The sequence below is a fragment of the Sceloporus occidentalis genome, unplaced genomic scaffold, assembly GCF_023333645.1.
Source record: "Sceloporus occidentalis isolate IW3139 unplaced genomic scaffold, rSceOcc1.0.p SCAF_23, whole genome shotgun sequence".
NCBI classification, from domain to species: Eukaryota; Metazoa; Chordata; class Lepidosauria; order Squamata; family Phrynosomatidae; genus Sceloporus; species Sceloporus occidentalis.
In genome coordinates, this window is record NW_028317003.1 from 2,568,254 (window position 1) to 2,588,480 (window position 20,227).

Sequence of the window (20,227 nt, forward strand, 5' to 3'; positions counted from 1 at the left end):
GGCTGACTTTTGGGTGTCAGGATGTGAATAGGAACCTCAAAATAGGGGCAGAGAAACTGTTGGGAGCATTATATAAAACTGGTGAAAATGGATTCCACCTCTCCCCTGCCTCAAGTAGTTTGTTCCATTCCATGGACACTTCCTATTCGTCAGAATGAATAGAGTGCTTCCTGTGATAGGGTGTGTGTCTGTCTCATAGGGTTCTAGAGAGTCTGCCTGCTTTGTGAGCTTCGTGTTTTGTATGTACTAATACAGATGAGCATAACTGGGAACTTCTCGGCTCCGACTACCCGGACAGTGGGCGGTCTGGCTGACGTTGGTGAGCGGTCCTGCTGATGTTGGTGGGTAGTCCGGCTGACATTGGTGGGCGGTCTCACTGATGTAGGGGGCGTTCCCCCTGACGGCGGGGGTGTTCCTGCTGATGTCGGGGGCGTTCCCACTGACAGCAGCAGGAAACACCCCCATTTCAAGCAAAAAATGGGCAGGGAGTGGGGCATGTCAAGACCCCACACCCGCCACCCGGAGGATTCAGATCTTGACCCGGACGAGTAGAGCTCACCTGGCAATCTCCGGGTCAAACCCAGGTATGCAGATGAGTGAGGGAAGTTGCTTTATTATTAATGGGCTTCATTTTTGAGTTGACTTTATCAGCATACCTGGGAACTCTCACTGTGTGACCCCGAGTCTCAGGGTTTTTGCACCAATATCAGGATCTCAGGGTCACACAGTCTGAAACTGACTCCTTCCTATTCTACACTGCTTTAAATATATATATTGACTACCAGATGGTGCTTTTGTTACCAGTATGTTATATTTAATATCCCTGCTTGGTTGCAGGTGTACTCAGTTAAGTGTATCTTTAAATAATGACAATTCAAGGTTTCCATGAGGACCGGTATTACAGCCATTTGGGTAACAGATTTCACTACAGGCTACTAAAGGTTTAACATTTCAAGAGTCTCCGGGTGAGCTCATTTAGAAAGTTCTCACATATGGTTATCGGTGATGATAATGTCTGTCCTGTTCGGGATCACATCAAAAAGAAATGCTTAATTGTATTAATTTGCAAATAATCCAAATTTTAACAAAGACAATTAAAGCTGTAACTTAGCTTTTGCCTACAGCAATTCTTTGAGTGCAGTAGCGTGCCTTTTATAACTTATAAACAAAGTAACATTTATTAGTAGGAAAATGTAATTAGTCCAAAGAACCACATAAATATATACATATATTTATGTTTCTATGCATTAATTACAGAAATTTTAGAAATAATCAAGATTTAGTAAAATATGGCCATAGTTGAGAGGAGTCCTGAGAAAAAAAAATCACGTTTTTATGATATTGTGGTAATGTACTGTCCTCTCAAATATAAAATCCAGCCTATTAAAATTTCAAACTGATTTTCTTTTTGTATTCACCTAAACTCAATGAAGTTGGTTGGCAGCTTTGTATTTATTCATATCCCCATCCAATAAAAAGCTGCTTGTCTAGAAAGATTTCCTGTTTCTCATCCTCCTTTTAGTACACCTTTAACGCCCTTAGCAACCGTTCTACATGCACGCATACCGTTGAATAAATATTACAAGGAAAACAAACACTACTGGGAAAACTGGATATGGAGATGACAAAGGATTGTCTGTTTTTGATAGACTCGCTTCTAGTTATAGTTGTTGACTATAAGGGATATTAAAGAGGAGATGATGTAATTAATGAAAGAAAATATATATTGTGTGTGTCCTGCAAATGCATGTTGCCTTAGGTTGATGTTGTGTGTTCTCATGGAATTTGTTCACCTAGAAGAGCCTCTGCTGAATGTGTGAACAGCACTGAGTTACTGTATGTTAATTACAATCAGGGCCGGCCCTACAATGGAGCCGACTGGGGCAATTGCCCCAGGCGGCACTTTGCCGCCCCAAGCGGTTTTTTTTTGAAGCGGAGGAGAGAGAGAGAGGGGCACCGAGTGGTTTTCGCTTACCCGCTCGGCGCCCCTCTCTCTCTCTCTCTCCTCTGCGGCGAGTTTCCCTGTTCGGTCTCGGTGCCGGCTTGTAATGCAGAGCGCCGGAAGTGACGTGAATTTCCGGCGCTCAGCATTACAAGCCGGCACCGTGGCAGCACAGGGAGACTCGCCGCAGGACTGTTTAAGGGTAAGTACCGGTGTGGGGGGGGTAGATAATGCCGCCCCCCCCCCGGCGTCGGCGGGGGGCGGCATTTTAAACTTCGCCCCAGGCGGCGTTAAGTCTTCGGCCGGCCCTGATTACAATAGTGGTTATTTAGAAGTTACGAAGTTACTGCTTTTTAGACAGTTGGTTGCTATTGTGAAAGTGCCGCTTTTCAAACCTTTGCACTAGAATAAATTTTTAGACTTGACCCCCATGTCTACTAACTGTAGTAGTATCTGTTTCTTATAGTAATGGTTGCCAACTCTGTCCTCAAGGGACACTAGCACTAGGGGCACAAATTTAGCGATTAATCCACTGTTTCTGTTTAGAAAATCTTAGGTCACTTGTGTTGATTGAAACATAGGTTGGAAGCATAAAAGTAAGAAAGATTTATTTTGCTGAGAAGTGGGTAGACATATGTAATGTCTAAAAGGTAGGGAATTTAAACATATACCGGTATATATATAATAGTCTTGTGGTTATCCTGAATCCAAAACAAGACCAAGGACTGATTAATGTTTGAATCTTTACAGGAATAATTGGAAGACTAGATGGGTCAAATGGTTCTTATTTATGTTTTCCATGAATACCATTAACTTCAGAATTGTAGTAGTAGATTACTTAGAAATTAATTAATTAATACCGAAATAGTAATACATGGCGGCGGCAAAACGTATACGAAGACAGACACACAACACGAAGAATCTTCGTGTTCGTCTTCATCTTCGTTTACTAATCTCCCTGGTCCCTTTCCCATCTAGCCTACCTATCTATGCAGCATCGCAGGGGTTAACGGGAGCGGAAATCCGTAGGTTCACCTCTGGCATCAATGGGTTGATGCCAGGGGAGGCCCATGCAGGTGAACAATAGAGTCCCTCACACGGTCCTTTAACTCCTGACAGTGGTCTCTCCGCTCTAAGAGTTAAAGGTCCGTACGAGCGACTCTATTGGTTGCCAGCATGGGACTCGTCTGCCATCAACCAATAAAGTGCACTTTATTGGTTGATGGCAGAGGAGGACCCTGCCCGCGACAAATAGAGTTGCTCGTACAGACCTTTAAAATCCTTGCGCCAAAGCTGCTGCGTAGTGCGTACCGAGTTAACCCCTTCTACAAAAAACGATGAAAAAAACGAATACAAAGAATGCACACAAAACATTCGTTCGAACCGAACACAGGAACAGGCGAATATTCCTGGAATACAAAGATTTTTTTCCCCATGAAGACGAACACGAAGAGTTGGGCGGCACCCAAGTCTACTTATAAATATGTTTCCTGCTGAGGTGTGTATTTACCCTAGGAAGTAAGAAAGATTCATGTTTTGCCTTGCAGCATCCATTTTTGTGAATTTGGTGCAAGAGACAGACCCACAGTTATCTTTACTTTTTGGGACTTAAATTGATCAAGAAAACGTCAGGCGATCCATGACCAACGCTAGCTTAAGATACCCATGAAGGTCGATACAGGCACCATAGGTCATGGATAAGCAGTGACCAGACACGAGCACTAGTGTTCATGATGACTTTTGGGAGTTCACAGTACACATGGGGCATTTAGTCAAATGTCCATCATTAAGCCTGTTTTCGACTACAAGGTTGAGCAGTGATCAGAAAGCAGATAAATGTATAGAATGCTAATATTAAGAGCATAATAAAAATATATCCCTATATAAGCTGTGTCTAAATGTTGTCCATGAAATTCTTCTCTCTGGGAGGAACACCTTTACAAGGTTACAGGCAGGATTTCAGGGAAAGCACTCAAGCATAGCATAACCCTCTGATCTTTCAGCACCCTGGGAAAACAGTGAAACCAAACAAAGGAAAACACTGCCTCTGAGAAAAATGTTTCTGGTTACACTAAAAACTATTTTGTTGGCTGCACAGGCCATGCATCTCTATGAGTGGGAGAATGCAACATAGATTGCTGCCAAATTTATTTGCTGAAATGATATCAGTGCCAACTTTTGACATACACACTACAAGCAGCTAATTGTGCACAGAAGTTTCATTTGTATACTCCATTTATTGTCTGAAGAAGCTCTCTGTATGTACAATGATGTCACAGAATAATTAAGAAACATCACTTAAAAGTGCATTGACCTTTGATGAATGTATTAAGTGACTGTAATACAGCATTCATTGTTATTAATATTATTCATCTTGTCTGTCAAGGCCATACTATTAAGTTAGATCACCCTATTGAACAATAACAACTGCTACCTGGACCAGTTTGGCAGGCCAGAAAATTTCCCCTATCCCCCCCCTCACCGTATTGGGCTACTCGTGGAAATCTCCAGCACAGAACTCTCTTTTTGCTTTAGTTCAAGAATTTTCACTGGAGTGGTTCTCCAACAGAATCCACCTCTGTCTCCAAATTGTTTATTTTCACATGGATGTAATATGCTGTTGCATGAAATTATAATGCATTGAATTAATTGCACCAGTCCCATTATTGGTCACCCAGGGTTAAATTCCCTTTTAAGAATAACCAAATCATCTGTTTATATGGGTAGTAGATGCCATTGTTTTTTTTTTATACTAAACTAGGAATGTAATAGATTTCTACAAACTATACTATAGTAATGAAATGTATAAACATATCACGTTTATTGATGACTCACTCCTTGTCAAAAGGTGAGCCCCATAGGTCAATGGTGGACCTGAGCTTCTCCAGTTGTGCTGCCATCTTTGAGTACTGGGGTGTACTTTTGGGCCTAGCAAATGGCTCTGGTCTACTCAAGAGCAGTTCCTCAAAAAAAACCCAAAACTTACATATTTTGTTTCAATCTTATATTTAACAATAGATTAGATCATACTTTATCTCAGAGGCGTACCTAGAGTATTTGGCACCTGGGGTGGATCCTGTATGTGGCACCCCCCCCACACACACACACTTTAAAACTGCATAGCTTCTACCGTTATATACCGGCGCAGACACTGAAGGTGGTACTGCATAACACTTACTGTTATCATTATATACTGAGGCAGACATTGACGGTGGTACAGCATAACACTTATCACTATATACTGAGGCAGAAATTGACGGTGGTACAGCATAACACCTATCACTATATACTGAGGCAGACATTGACGGTTGTACAGCATAACACCTACCACTATATACTGAGGCAGACAATGACGGTGGTACAACATAACACCTATCACTATATACTGAGGCACACATTGACGGTGGTACAGCGTAATCCCTATCACTATACTTTGAGCCAGACATTGACAATAGTGCAGCATAACACCTATCACTATATACTAAGCCAAACATTGATGTGGTGTAGGCCTACCACTTCATTAGTAGTAGGGATGCACCAAAACGAATTCTGGACTGAAACCGAAAATGCAGCATTTACCTGGCCGAAACCGAATATGGGCCCCCCCACACCAAAAAATCTAACACTTTTATTTCAAGTAAGTAACACACCAAAATAGGACAAAACAATTAAATAACAATATTAATATATATATATATTTATATATATGATTGTTAACAGCAATCACATTTCTATCATGCCCAGGCATACCCAGATTCCAGGATGTACTCGCAGACTTGGCATGATAGGAGTATGATTGCCCTATCTACCCCTTCTCACTCCCTTTTGTCCTACCTACCCCTTCTCACTCCCTTCTCCCTATCTACCCCCTCCTAACTATCTACCCTCTCCCACTTTGAAGTTCACTTACCTTTCAGGAGTCCTGCGGTGGGGGTGCAAGGCCTCTGTCTCCCAGCTCTGCCACTGTATGGAACAGTATAGAGTGATGGGAGTTATGATGTACTAGAGCATAATTATATAATGAAAAATACATTGGAATTGGTACAGGATAACACCCATCACTCTCACACACTTACCAATCCGCACATATACCAATCCACACACATACCAATCCACACACACACCAATGCACACACACACCAATCCACACATACACCAGTGCAGACATACACCAATCCACACATACCAATCCACACATATACCAATCCACACACATACCAATCCACACACACACCAATCCACACACCCACCAATCCACACACACACCAATCCACACACACACCAATCCACACATACACCAGTGCAGACATACACCAATCCACACATACCAATCCACACATATACCAATCCACACACATACCAATCCACACATATACCAATCCAGATATACCAATCCACATATATACCAATCCACAGATATACCAATCCACACATACCAATCCACACATATACCAATCCACACATATACCAATCCACACATATACCAACCCACACGCATACCAACCCACACGCATACCAACCCACACGCATACCAATCCACACACATACCAATCCAGACATATACCAATCCACATATATACCAATCCAGACATATACCAATCCACACATATACCAATCCACACACATACCGATCCACACATACCAATCCACACATATACTAATCCACACATACCAATCAACTCTCACTCACTGAATGCTTTCCTACCTTTCCTCTTTTCTCCTTACAGCTTCTTTTCCTCCTCTTCTTCAGTTCTTCTGTCTTCTTCCGGGTCAGAGGGCACGGACGGCGGTGGGCGCGGCTTCAGTGTTGTGCGCCGGGATCTGACAACAAATCCCGGTGCACAGCAGCTGTTGCCGCGCGGATCGCAAGGGAGCGATATCGGAGGTCTTTAACAAACCTCCGGCTCCCTTGAGTAGTTTTAAGCTGGGTTCAAGGGTTGAACCCGACTTAAAATCACTCAAGGGAGCCGGAGGTCTGCTAAAGACCTCCGATACCGCTCCCTTGCGAGCCTGCTCCTCCAGCGGCGGACATTGCTGTCCGTCTCTGGAGGGGTGCCGGGTGCCGGCAAGTTGGCACCCCCCTGATGAGCGGCACCCGGTGCGGAACGCCCCCCCCCCCTGCCCCCCGCTAGGTACGCTACTGCTTTATCTTGGTAATCATCAGGACATTTTTGTATTGTACATATTAACAAAGTAATCCTGTTGGAAGGTTAGAACTAGGCAAATGTTGTTTACTTAACTTAAACATTAGGTAGATGAGAGAGAGGGAGGTTCAGCTGGTAAAGTAAACAGCTTTTACTGATTAGAAAAACAGACTGATAATGGAAATTAACCAGTCAAAACCATATCAGAAAAAATTTGCTCTTAACGATGGTTTTATTACACATACAGTGCATACAAACCACCTGCCATTTTCAGGCCATTTTCCTGTAGAAATCAGTACCTCTCCAGAGATTAGCTGAATTGTTTTTACCTGAAAAAACATGTGTATAAAACATTAGAATTGGCCTTATAATCATAGCTAACAAGGAAATCTTTAAGTGACCAGACCATTCCGCTAGCTGCTATGATGGCAAGATTATATGTATTAAGCTTTTTGACATCACCCTAATTTAAAAAAAAAACAACTTTATGTTGTTATTATATCTGTTTCTTTTTTTTGATGATTGAAAACAAAAGGGTGTAAGGGGGTGGTTTTTGCTGTCATTTGTGCTTTTGGAAAACTTTATAGAACCATTGCCCAGGCAATTTATCAGGAACCAAACAGGTACTGGGTTAGGTGGGAGTTTCTGTGCAGAGACAGATGTTTTGTGAGAACTGTATGCTTGTCTGGTTAAGGTTGTTACCTCATGTTGTGAGTGTCTGCCAACAAGGTGCATAAGGTCATTATACTAGGGCTGGCAGACAAAAGGAGGGAAGGATTCTAAGACAGGAACTGGCAGACGGCAGGAGACCGGGACAAGACCGGGGTCATACTAACCAAGTTCATACGTGAAGTGGGCCACAGCACGGTGCAGAAGGATATGATGGCAAGGTATATATCAAGTCCAGGCCAAGATCAAATACCAGGTAAATAAGAGACTGAAACAGGATACAGGTGAGCAGAGTAGAGTCAAGTTCGAAGCCAGGTAAATACCCAAAACCTGTCATTCTGAAATAAGGTACAAAACACAAAAGCCAGCCAGAGTCACCAGCTAGGAAGACAACCAATCCTCCAATAAAGTAGGGTCCAAGGGAACCAAGGCGGTAACATCACAATCTCCAGTGTGACAACATCACAACATTTTTATTTTGTCTGGTTTAGGACAACTAAATATGGGGGGAGGCATTTACTGTTCTAAATTGTGACTGTTATTTCTTTGAACACCTGTTAAAGAAGGCCAATAAATTAAATACTAAGCATAATCCTTTTATGGCTTCATATTTCTAATATTATATATTGTCTGTAGTACCAGATATTCTAGAAAGCAGACTTGAAAAAGTTTTTTTGGGGGATACCAAGGGAGGCAAAAAGGGTAACAATTGGTGCCCCTCTTACTCAGTTTAATTAGTTTGCTTTCCCTTTTTGCTCCGAGGTCTCTTTCTTAGATGCCCAAGCCTCACCAAAGTTCTGTCTATGCTCGGGCTACTGGGGGTGGATACATTTAAATTTCACCCTTTGTAAAGAACACATACAAAGCATTTATTATATAATCTGTCTCTCTCTTGTCTGTTATGCCATATGCTTTTTATATTTTACTAATTCACCTTATTTCAACATATAAATGACATCTATACACCACAGTGAATGTGCACCTACAGAGAATATCAATTTAGTTTGTTGCTTTCGATTTTTATTTCATACAGTAATTAAAAATAATAATATGCAAACAAAATATGAATTACAAGTAAACAGGCAAAGTAATGAAATGGCTCTCTTGTTTAAAAGGAAGTATGGGAACCCATAAAACTTGTTACGTACTGTGTGAAAGATGAGTGTTACAGTTTCTAACAATAGCTTATTAAACTTTGGGTTAAAAATTATCCACAAAGAGTATAGCAAAAATATACCTTAATGTTGACGTTTTAAAGATTAAATCAGAAATTACTGTTGTGATTTCTGTTAGCTCAGCTCTTTACTGTTTCTTATCAAAAAGAATCTGGCAGAACACCAAGTGTCTGCACAGGGAACATCTAATGTTCTTTGGAAACCTGTATTAGGGTCCTAATCAGCCCACTTTATGGTTAGAGGTAGATTTGATTTTATAAATACTTATATAGACAAATGCGTACGTGTTTTTACAATGGCTTTTTCATATTGTTTTATGATTTTTTTTAATACCCATTATGAAAATGAGTCATTCTACATGTCTAGACTTTACATAGGTCTTAATAAAAACACTACAGATAGATATATGGATGGAGAGATATTTTCTTAGTATGTCTATGTTTTTCATCCGTAGCTTTGTTCATTGTAGTTTACGGGACATTTAGTCCCAAGTGTTCCTACTGTCGTGGCCAGAAGTGTTAAGAATCACACAAGTATTGGTCTTCACAAAATTTGCTTCTTCAGTGTTCTTAAATATTTTTGTCAAATGTTGTTACTATGGTATACTGAAGTATAATTACAAGCATTTCATAAGTGTCAAAGGCTTTTATTGACAATTACATTAAGTTTATGCAAAGAGTCAATATTTGCAGTGTTGACCCCTCTTTTTCAAGACCTCTGCGATCCGCCCTGGCATGCTGTCAATTAACTTCTGGGCCACATCCTGACTGATGGCAGTCCATTCTTGCATAATCAATGCTTGAAGTTTGTCATAATTTGTGGGTTTTTGTTTTTCCACCCGCCTCTTGAGGATTGACCACAAATTCTCAATGGGATTAAGATCTGGGGAGTTTCCTGGCCATGGACCCAAAATGTTGATGTTTTGTTCCCCGAGCCACTTAGTTATCACTCTTGCCTTATGGCAAGGTGCTCCATCATGCCGGAAAAGGCATTGTGTCACGACCACCACCACACTGGCACTTACCGCAGAAGTTTTTCTACCCAAAGTACTACTGCTGAAGGAGAAGCCCCCGGCAGCAGCACCCCAGGATTTAGAGGATCCCAACAGTAAGGAGGCCAGGTAGAGGTAGGTAATATTGGAACGGAGTTGGATCAACAAGGTATTGGTAAAGCGTAGAAGGATCTGGTAAAGGATCCCGCAGGGTTGAGATGATGCCAAAACGGTAGTCAGGAAAGCTGGGTCAGAGCACCAAAATCGGGTAGTCATACAAGCCGTGGTCAAAATCCAGAGAGGGTAGTCGAACAAGCCGGGGTCAAAATCCAGAGAGGGTAGTCAGACGAGCCAAATTGGTAGCCAAATCAGAGAAGGTAGCAGTACAAAATCAGCAGGCAAGAGAGACGTCAGGCAAGCAAAGGGTTAAAATACTCAGGAGACTAAACAGCACGGTGCACACAGCAAAGACCACAACGGGGTAACTGGGAGGAGGATATCCGCATTTTTAAATCCTGTGCAGCTTCAGCCTGTCATCAAGACCACGCCCCCAGCTATGCTGTGACGACACGCCCCTGTCTTCTACTTAGGAACCATGGATGTGCCGAGATCGGGTAAGTACTTGTCTCTGGGGGTCTCCACCTCGTGGTGCCCGTCGCGCACGGGCATTAGCTTGCCCGTGCTTGCCGGACCCGGGACTGTGACACATTGTTCATCAAACTGTTCTGGGATGGTTGGGAGAAATTGCTCTTGAAGGATGTGTTGGTACCATTCTTTATTCATGGCTGTGTTCTTAGGCAAAATTGTGAGTGAGCCCACTCCCTTGGAAGCAACCCCACACATGAATGGTCTCAGGATACTTTACTGTTGGCATGACACAAGACTGATGGTAGCGCTCACCTTGTCTTCTCCGGATAAGCATTTTTCCAGATGCCCCAATCAGAAAGGGGATCATCAGACAAAATAACTTTACCTCAGTCCTCAGCAGTCCAATCCCTGTACCTTTTGCAGAATATCAGTCTATCCCAGATGCACTCACATCTGCCTGCTGCCATTTCTGAGCAAGCTCTGCACTGGTGGTGCCCCGATCCCGAATCAACTTTTAAAGCTTCCAGTCTTTTGTTCTAACTCAATCAGCACAACAGAGTGATCTCCAGCCTTGTCCACATCAACACTCTCACCTGTGTTAACAAGAGAATCACTGACATGTCAGCTGGTCCTTTTGGGGCTGGGCTGAAATGCAGTGGAAATGTTTATTTTCATGGGAAAGAGGGACTCTTACATGGGAACTTCTTAGCTCAGGCTACCCGGAGCCTGCCCTTGCGGGACGCGACCAGGACTGCCCACTGAAGTCAGCTACTTTTGGCCACAACTGTATATTTTCTTGCTTGTTGTCTGCATGAGATGGGAGCCACTCTGTTTGTGCAATCATGTGTATTGTTCATACTGACTTCATTAAAATGCCAGATGGAACTGTAAGAACATGTAAAATACTGTTACAACGGGAACCACAGGAAATGTTCATATCTGCTACAACACAGTTATTAGCACAGTGGATGTCACACCAGCCATTCTGGCTGGCGTACACAATGACATTGTCACTGAAAACATGTAATGTGTATGTTGCCGGAATAGTGGCTCATGCCTTTTTTTCCCATGGAGCATCATTAAATCCCTTATTAAGAAATGGAAAGAATATGGCATCACAACAAACCTGCCAAGAGAGTGTTGTACCTACCTGTCCGGCCGGGGTCCCACGGCATTCCTCGCGCACGTCCTCCTCGTGTACTGACGTGCGCTCGGCACGCACACGAGGGGGCGTGCGTATCGAGCAGGCACGCCTCCCAGCCACTGACAGCCTTGATCGGGCTGCCGCAGCATATCAGCGGCGATCGGAGAAACTATCCGCCGCTACCTGCTCGCGGCGCCCGACCAGTGCCTCTTCTGCCTGTGTGCCGCTTACGCGTTGCTCGCGGAGGTAACACAGGCAGGAGGTTTTGTTGTTTGGTTGCCATCGCGACAACGCTATTATTGCGCCGGTTGCGATGACGTCATCTTACCTGCTCTCCCACCATTGGCTCTATTTAAACTTCCTGGTCCTATGTTTCCTTGCCCGTTCAACGAGTTCATATATTTGTTCTCAGGGTGTTTGTTTCTCTTGTGCCTTCTTATTGATTTTCACGTGTACCAGACCTCGGCTTTCGTTCTTCTGACCTTGATCCTGTGCTGCCCGTCCCGACCTCTGCTATTGTTCTTTGACTTCGCTCCTGTGCTGCCTGCCCCGATCCCGGCTTGTTTATCGGATATTCTCGCCATTCCTGCATTGTGGGTCCATCACCTGTGGTGCCTGATCCGACGTAACAGAGAGGATCGCCCACCAAAACTCACAGACCAGACAATCACAATCAGAGAGGCAACAAAGAGACAAAGATAACGCTGTCCATCGGACCACTTTAAGCGGTACACTCCACAGAGCTTGGCTTTATGGAAGAGTGGCAAGAAAAAAAAGCCATTGCTTAAAGAAAAAAAATGCAAAAGAATCAAGTTGTGCCCCAGTATCTTGAAGTGGTAGGTGGAAGCAACGCACTGGAGCACAAACCAAATAACATAAAGATGTAGCAGAATGTGTAGAAAAGGGCATAGCTACAGACTTATGGACGATCCTCGTGATGGCCAGTCCCAGACGCAAAGACATGCTGCAGGTAAGTGGTAGTCGCAGGACCTCGAAGAGAGGACTTGTTATGAAGCGTCTCTGCTCCAAGCTGTGAGATGCGCAAAATGTCCATCACGAAACAGGGGCAAAAGGTAAATTCGCCAGACTGTGGATATGTTGAGTCCAAGAGTCCCGAAGAAAGCAGCAAAAGCCGTAGCGCTGAGTGGGAGTTTAGGCAGTGGAATGCAGAGGGGGTGTAGATCGCTTCTTGCGTTGCGGTCTTTTAAATAAGTCAGAGCCCGGATAGCTCAGTCGGTAGAGCATCAGACTTTTAATCTGAGGGTCCAGGGTTCAAGTCCCTGTTCGGGCGCAAATTTTTTTTTTTCTGAAGCTCATTGTGTTTTGTTTATACATGGATATACCAAGTTAACACCCTTTCAACTTATTATTACTTGCATTGTATTTTCTTTTTTTTTAACTAATGCAATGTAACAAACATTAGTACATACGTTCTATAGCACTAAATTTGAACTGGAGACATTTTTTATAGGCTAATTAATACAAATCCAACATGCTACAGTTTGGTATCCTTACTAAATCTTACGAAATATTACCTGATCAAGATAAGCAATATATACTCCACTAGAATTTCCTCTTAAGTACCTTACTTACTGTTACTCTCCGTTAATTTATTCCTCCATTTTTGTGGAATTTGATTCTGGTAGCCTTAGAAGAGGGCAGTGAAAATAATATTAAAAAGCAATGTAATTGTGTCCATAAAAGTGTTGGTACAGCACCACACCCTAACCACACATCTTAAAACAAGTGTCCCTCTTTGATAATATCAGATATTGAAAGATTTAAAAATGTATATTTTTAAGCCAGGTATCTTCAAAACAGTAACTGATTGACAAATGAAAGGCACAATCTGTAGGCAATTTAATAAATGAATGTAATGATGCCAAAAGTTGGGTAGATGACAATTCTTCTTGGCAGGCTGAATTACGTTTATTTGCTAACCATATACAGCAATCATATTAGTATATCAAGTTTTTCAAGTACATGAGAAATAAGTACATGAGAAATATTTACATTTAATATGTAGTTCTAAAATAGTTTCCCCATGTAGCATACATGGGAAAAATAGCAAATATATAAATAATATTTAATAACATATATAAAGGTGTTATGTACAATAAGAAACAATGATTGACAGTGACATCACCAATGAGCATCTCTTTCCATGTCACTGGATGACTCAGATCTCTGCAGAAACAATGACACACTGTTTAAAAAACAAAACTTTTATGTCCTACTTCCTTAACTCCTTCTACACTGAGGGTATTTTGTACCCAAAAGCCTATGGCTTTTTTTGCATTTTTACATTGTTTCATTAACCATAATCCTCCTTTTTAATTTTTCGTGTACCCACATTAATTATATATGATCTTTTTCAGGGATAGATAGAGCTTTCTTTGAGATGTATAGGTCAACATTTAGAAGGAATACTACATTAAAATAGTGCTTTTTTTTGTAATATTTTACTATGATAATTGTCTCCAAACTAGTTCAGTTGGGCAAAATACCAGAACACGTATGAATGTACCCAACGTATGAAGGTTTTTGGAAGTTATGGGGCACAAAATGGAACATGACAATTGCCTTTTTCAAACTTGAACTGCTCAACTTTAATTTTGAGAGGCCTATACCCACCAGCTCAAAATACCCCCCCCATGTATATTTTTGTACAGAAGACAGCTCAGGGTATCTCACAAGGAGCATCTGTACCACTGGTGTAACTACAGTCGACCCCTTGTTCCTGTCTCCCCATGCCTTTTCAAAATTGAAAAGTGTGTGTGTAAGCATGCATGTGTACGTGTGTGTGTGTGTGAGAGCAGGGATGTCTACTTGTGTGTGTGAACAGGGATGTGTTTAAAATGAGACATATATGCCGAATTAACATGATCTTTGCTTCTTGATAGCGTTGTCCTTGAATTTTTATGCATTTCATTTTTGCCAGCTCTTGTAAATCACTCAAGGTAATCTGTCAGGGGCCTTCTCTGTACTACTATAGATATAAAGCAGATTCTCCTTTATTTTACTTAGGGAGCAATAAATGAAAAATGAGAAATAGCATTATGGTTAATCCAACTAAAACCTCACAAATGAGTTTCCTTGCACGGAATTAAGGCTAGTTGTGCCATCTGGGATTAGACATCAAATCACGCAAACAAATGACAAAACTTCAATTTGGCTTTTGTTAGTGCGAGAGTGAATTTAATAGCAGGAATAAAGAAAGGATGTTGTCACTGTCTGATTTAGCAGAACATACATATAATATACAAGGCTTACTGCAAGGCAGTGCAGAACACAATCACCAAAAATATCAGGGGAGGACTGGCCTGGGGGCAGGGGGGCAAATGCTGATTCAAAAGGCTGATCCAAATTCTTAACTGAAAAGAATAACCATGAATATATTACATATTCAATTACCACACTTAAATATCAAAACACTTGTACAGTTGTAAGTACTGTATGGTGATGCAGCATAGCACCAACAATCAAGCAAACAGAAAAACAAAACAGAAAAACAAAACAGTTCCAGAGGCTGAAAAAAGTGTGGCATTGCAGTAACAGTAACTCGACAAGGAATGGTGTTAATAGTTATGAAAAAAGTCCAAGTCGAGAGGGCCAAAAGTGATTAGTCTTCTTTCTATTGTGGAATAGTCTTTAAGCAAGCTGTAGATCAGTGTCTTGTTCCCTCCACAAGATCAAATATTTCCTAGTTAATCACATCGCAAAATGGAGTGATAGAAGAGGAACTTCTGCTCCACAGAGTATTTGTGTTTATTACAAGGAATCTCAACAAAGTCTGTGCAAAAGGACACTGCCAAAACAAATGTAGTGCAGTCTCCTTCACCATAGTGCACTGCAGGCAGTCTCTGTATCTGCACGGCTCCTTGGATGCATGTCCAAGTAGGAAGCCTCCCTGAATGGCCATACATGCTTTGTCCTTGTGTCTTTTCAGCCAACCTGATAGATGCCACATAAGTCCAAAGAGTGTTTGCTGTGGGACCAAGGAGCAGTGGAATCTGGTTTATACTTTCCTTGGACCTCCAAGGACCTTAATGTTCACCACAGGAAATGACAAGTCCAGTTTCGCTACATCCAGTTGCTGTTCAAGACAAACTTTATAATATCCAGGGTAAAATAAAGGGTGTACTTTTTTTAAAGGGATGGAGCTGTCCAAGTTTCCCCAATTCACTCTCCTCCAGAGGGGATGGAACAAAAAGTTGGAAATGGAACTCCCTGTAGAGCAATTTGCAGAGTCCCTTACAGTCCTATGCACACAGTTGCTCTCAAACAAGGCTCTCAGCAAAAAAAAAAATTATATATATATATATATATATAGTGACGCTTCTTTGGATGGATTTTTGTACGAAACTGTGCACTTAACTCTGTTCTAGACTTGTGCATTCAGATTCCTACATATTGCAAATTCACAGAATTTTGGCAAATTCTGCGATTCGTACAAAGACATATCTTCTATCTTTGTCTGAATTTGGGTATCATGGGATTTGTTACAAGACCAGCTATAGAGCCTTTGATCACTGCTGAAATGTAAACAAACAACTTTTAAAAATGTTTAGTAATATTGTTAGTTTTACACTTGGATGTTGAAGAAGCTTCCTCAAAACATTGTATAACAGCAGTGGCCAAAGCAAGAGGATAACAGTAATGCAGAAAACATTATAAGGCTCCCATTATCAAGGTTAAATCTAATTTATCAATTGCTCTGTATTCTGAACTAGAGCTATGCAAAAAATTTTTATCCAAAAATGTGAGGAAAGTAGCATTTTATGCCCTGAGTATTCCCAGGAAAAACTTTGCTCCCCTGTCCCAGTCTCCCTCAGAGATATATGTCACTTATCCTTAACAAAAATATTTGTGACATCACAAATCAAAAGCCTTTTGAAGAAATGTTGCATGGGTTGTAATGTCCATTAGAGAAATGTGGCGGTTTCTGCCCATGTTCATATTTGTCAACGGTAAATTCATCTATAACAGATAATTGTTTTACTCCATGATTGGTTCTTTATATGGCTCTTATTGTTAATTTTAATACTCAATTGGAAACTGATTTCAATTTGTGGAATGAATTGGTCTTTCTCAAAAATAAATTAGAGACCCCTGTAATGGTGGGTTAGAGACCCCTGTAATGGTGGAGACTCTGTAACATACCTTGGAAGTATGATGACCCACTGATGCAGAAACAAATAGACAGGTGCTAGAACTCCGGGAGACAGGAACGTCAGGAATATGCATAAATACACTTTGAAACATCTCAGGGATGCCACACCAACAAATGGACGTGTAAAATTAAGCCTAGGTGCTAAAAAGGTGTAGTAAAAGAGCAGGAACACAAGGCTATCTGAGGACATAATGGGTCATCCGGGATCACATAGCATCACACATGCGCAATCATTCTTATTGCTGGTCAGACTTAATTCTGGCTTACCACGAGGACGGATAAGCAGAGAAAGTAGGTGAGCACTGGTGCTCCCTGCTACCTCTGCAGATTGATGGACCATGAAAGCAGCAAAGGTTAACTGGAGCAGGTTGGCAGTCCCCTAGAAATGATCAGCATAGGGAGCATGTCGCAGGGCAACCTCATGGAGGCAGCGAATGGGTGCATGAGGGCAATAAATCCAAAGACGTAGTACAAGAGGGAGAGAGGCAAAAAGCGTCATCATGGGGTAGCAGAGGTCAGGACTAAGGTTCTAGGTCGAGGAAACAGACTGGAGGTCAAAGCACAAATATAACAATAGCAGCAAACAGGCACTTCAGGAAACAAGAGGCACAATGGAGGTACCTTAATAACTAAGGAAGGAAGGGAAGGTAGGTGTGGCTATATACATAGGCATGTAGGTATCTCACATCTGGAGAAGGTCTCATTAACTGATTTGTTGCTGCATTGCTCTGGTGTCTCCATAGCAACGTTAATACCCTGTATGGTGGTAGGTGCCAGGTCATGCTCCCTATGGAAAGCTGAATGTGGCAGCATAGGGGAATGCTACCCTGCATACTGTGGGTGTGTTCCCATAAAACCCAACGCAGTCCTTTAAACAGACTCTAGCTGCTGCTTACGTGCATGGTGGAACTAAAACAGATGAGTCTCTTCTAGCAGCATTTTCATAAAGGGAAATGCAAAGTAGCAGGCAGTAAAATACAGTCCAAAACTCTGTTCACATATATCACTATATATTATATTTTCTGTAGCGTCACCATCACAGGGTTGTCGTTGGGCTATTGAATTTCTGTTGCTACAATTGACTGAATGTTCTGTTCAATTTTTAATTTTTTATTGTACTGGAACAAACATAGTTTTTTTCTACTGCCAGTGCATCCGCTCATTAATACTACTACCAATCATGTGTATAACTTTCATTAACTCCACTCAGTCTGAACACAAGAAATCCATATTATATAATCACTGACTTGTTTAATTGTAGCTACCTTCCAGTAAATTAATTTTAGTGAGTAACAGAATGATGGAAGATTTATTTTCATTTGATGGTTTTACTTAAAGGTACAATCCAGCCATCGTAAGTAGCTTTCATCATTTCAAAGTATTATTATTTATTGTTTTATATAGCACCATCATATTCCATAGCACTTTACAATCTACTTGCTAGGGCATTACAACTTTCCCTTTATGTTTGTGTGTCTGACTGGGAATATTTCATTTTTAAGAATGCTGTATGGCTACAACATTCCGACATCAGAAACATAGCGACAGATGATTTACATGTCAGAGATATTACATACTCTAAGACACTGTGTTACTGCTGGAACAATACATCACTGTATGTGCTTTGTGCATAAGAAAAGCAGTTGGAGAACACAAAGCTATTGTCCTAGTACTATAGGGTCTGTGTAGATGCCCCATGAACGTAGTAAACAAAAGATCCCATCATGGTAAAAGTACTACCCATTCTGCATGTTACATTGGGCACCTTCCTGGCATTAATCTGCCATTAACACAAACAATTCAAAGTAGTATGGCAAAGCAATGGCCTAATTTTAATCTATAACTCCTTGTTATATGTGAATATGAAATTAGGGACCACAAAAAATCTCGTAGTGACCCAGCGTCTTCAAATCATAAAGATCCAGGGGGCAAATGCTAATGGAATACATTTAATTTGTTCCACAAAGAACCTACCAGCTTCAAACGTCTTCTGAATTATTGAACACCTCTAACTTTGATGAGGACATCTGACACCGCTTTGCTTCAGATACCGAAACAATAGACGATTCTGAGCACCTCTGTGTGCAGCTAAAGTCTATACAATGGAGTTACTGCAATTTGAGTATTTGAGTTTTGCTTGAAGTTGTATCTAATAGATCATGAGACTTCTGAATATACATAACTTGTTTCTCTTTAAAATGTGTTTATATTCTCTAACCTAAAAATAAGAAACAAAAAAAGTATGGTGCATTTTATAGGAAATATAATAGCATGCTCCCAGGATTCATACATATACTGGGCAAATGTGACAATACAAATGATGCGGTGCAAATGTATACAATGTATACAATGTATAGGGGAAAATGTATGATAATGTCTTGGTATGTCTCCTTCAGCATGCCAAGACATTTTGAACAATGCTATGCTTCCAACTTTGTGGGAACAGTTTGGGGAAGGCCCAAATGACAGTGCCCCAGTGCACAATCACATGTTTGGGCGAGTTTGGTGTGGAAAAGCTTGACTGGCCTACACAGAGCGCTGACCTTAACCCATCGAACACCTTTTGGATGAACTGGAACGGAGATTGTGAGCCAGGCCTTCTCATCCAACATCAGTGCCTGAACTCGCAAATGCCCTACTGGATGACTGGACAAAAAGTCCTGCAGAAAGACTCCAAGATCTTGTGGAAAGCCTTACCAGAAGAGTGGAAGCTGTTATAGCTGCAAAGGGGCAACTACGTATTAATGTCTATGTATTTAGAATGTGATGTCATAAAAGTTCCCGTTGGTGTAATGGCCAGGTGTCCCAATACTTTTTGTCCATATAGTGTATCTTTCCATGGCCCAGAATCCAGTAGCTGTACTCCTCAGGAATAGCATCTACCTGATCAGTAGGTTGATTAGGGATAAACATGGTGTCAGTTATAAGACTTTTTGTCACTGATGTCTCTGGGACACTTTGCAAAATGTAAATCACAATTCTTATGCCATTGTCATCATTCTCAAATAGACAAATTTTAAATAACAGCCTCATTACATAGTCACGTAATCGCCAGTTAAATTCAACAGATTGACCATAATAATAACCATATCAGGGAAAATGCTGAATATAAAATGCAAATCAAAGCTCACTGTGAAGACAGAAATTGATTAAGTAATAATGTTTCCAAGAAAACTGCAGAACTTTACTGTCATGTATCTATTTCATGTAGATCTATTTTCTGTTGGATAAGGTCATTAATGGATTCACTGACTCAAACCCCTCCATTCCAAGCAGAAAACGATGCCAACGAATAGAATTTTTATTGTGTGAGTCATTTCAGATGCTATCAGAGGAAAGACATCTTTACAGTCTATGATTTCTCATGGGCAGCTTTCAGAAATAATTACTGAATACTGCTA

At 41.3% G+C, this 20,227-nt stretch overlaps 1 non-coding gene across 1 annotated transcript; it reads left to right on the top strand.

Annotated features, from left to right (window-relative positions):
* The first annotated feature begins 12,871 nt into the window (after nucleotides 1-12,871).
* Nucleotides 12,872-12,944, top strand: TRNAK-UUU (transfer RNA lysine (anticodon UUU)). Its single transcript has one exon. It is a non-coding gene; the product is annotated as a tRNA-Lys (tRNA).
* Nucleotides 12,945-20,227: the final 7,283 nt, after the last annotated feature.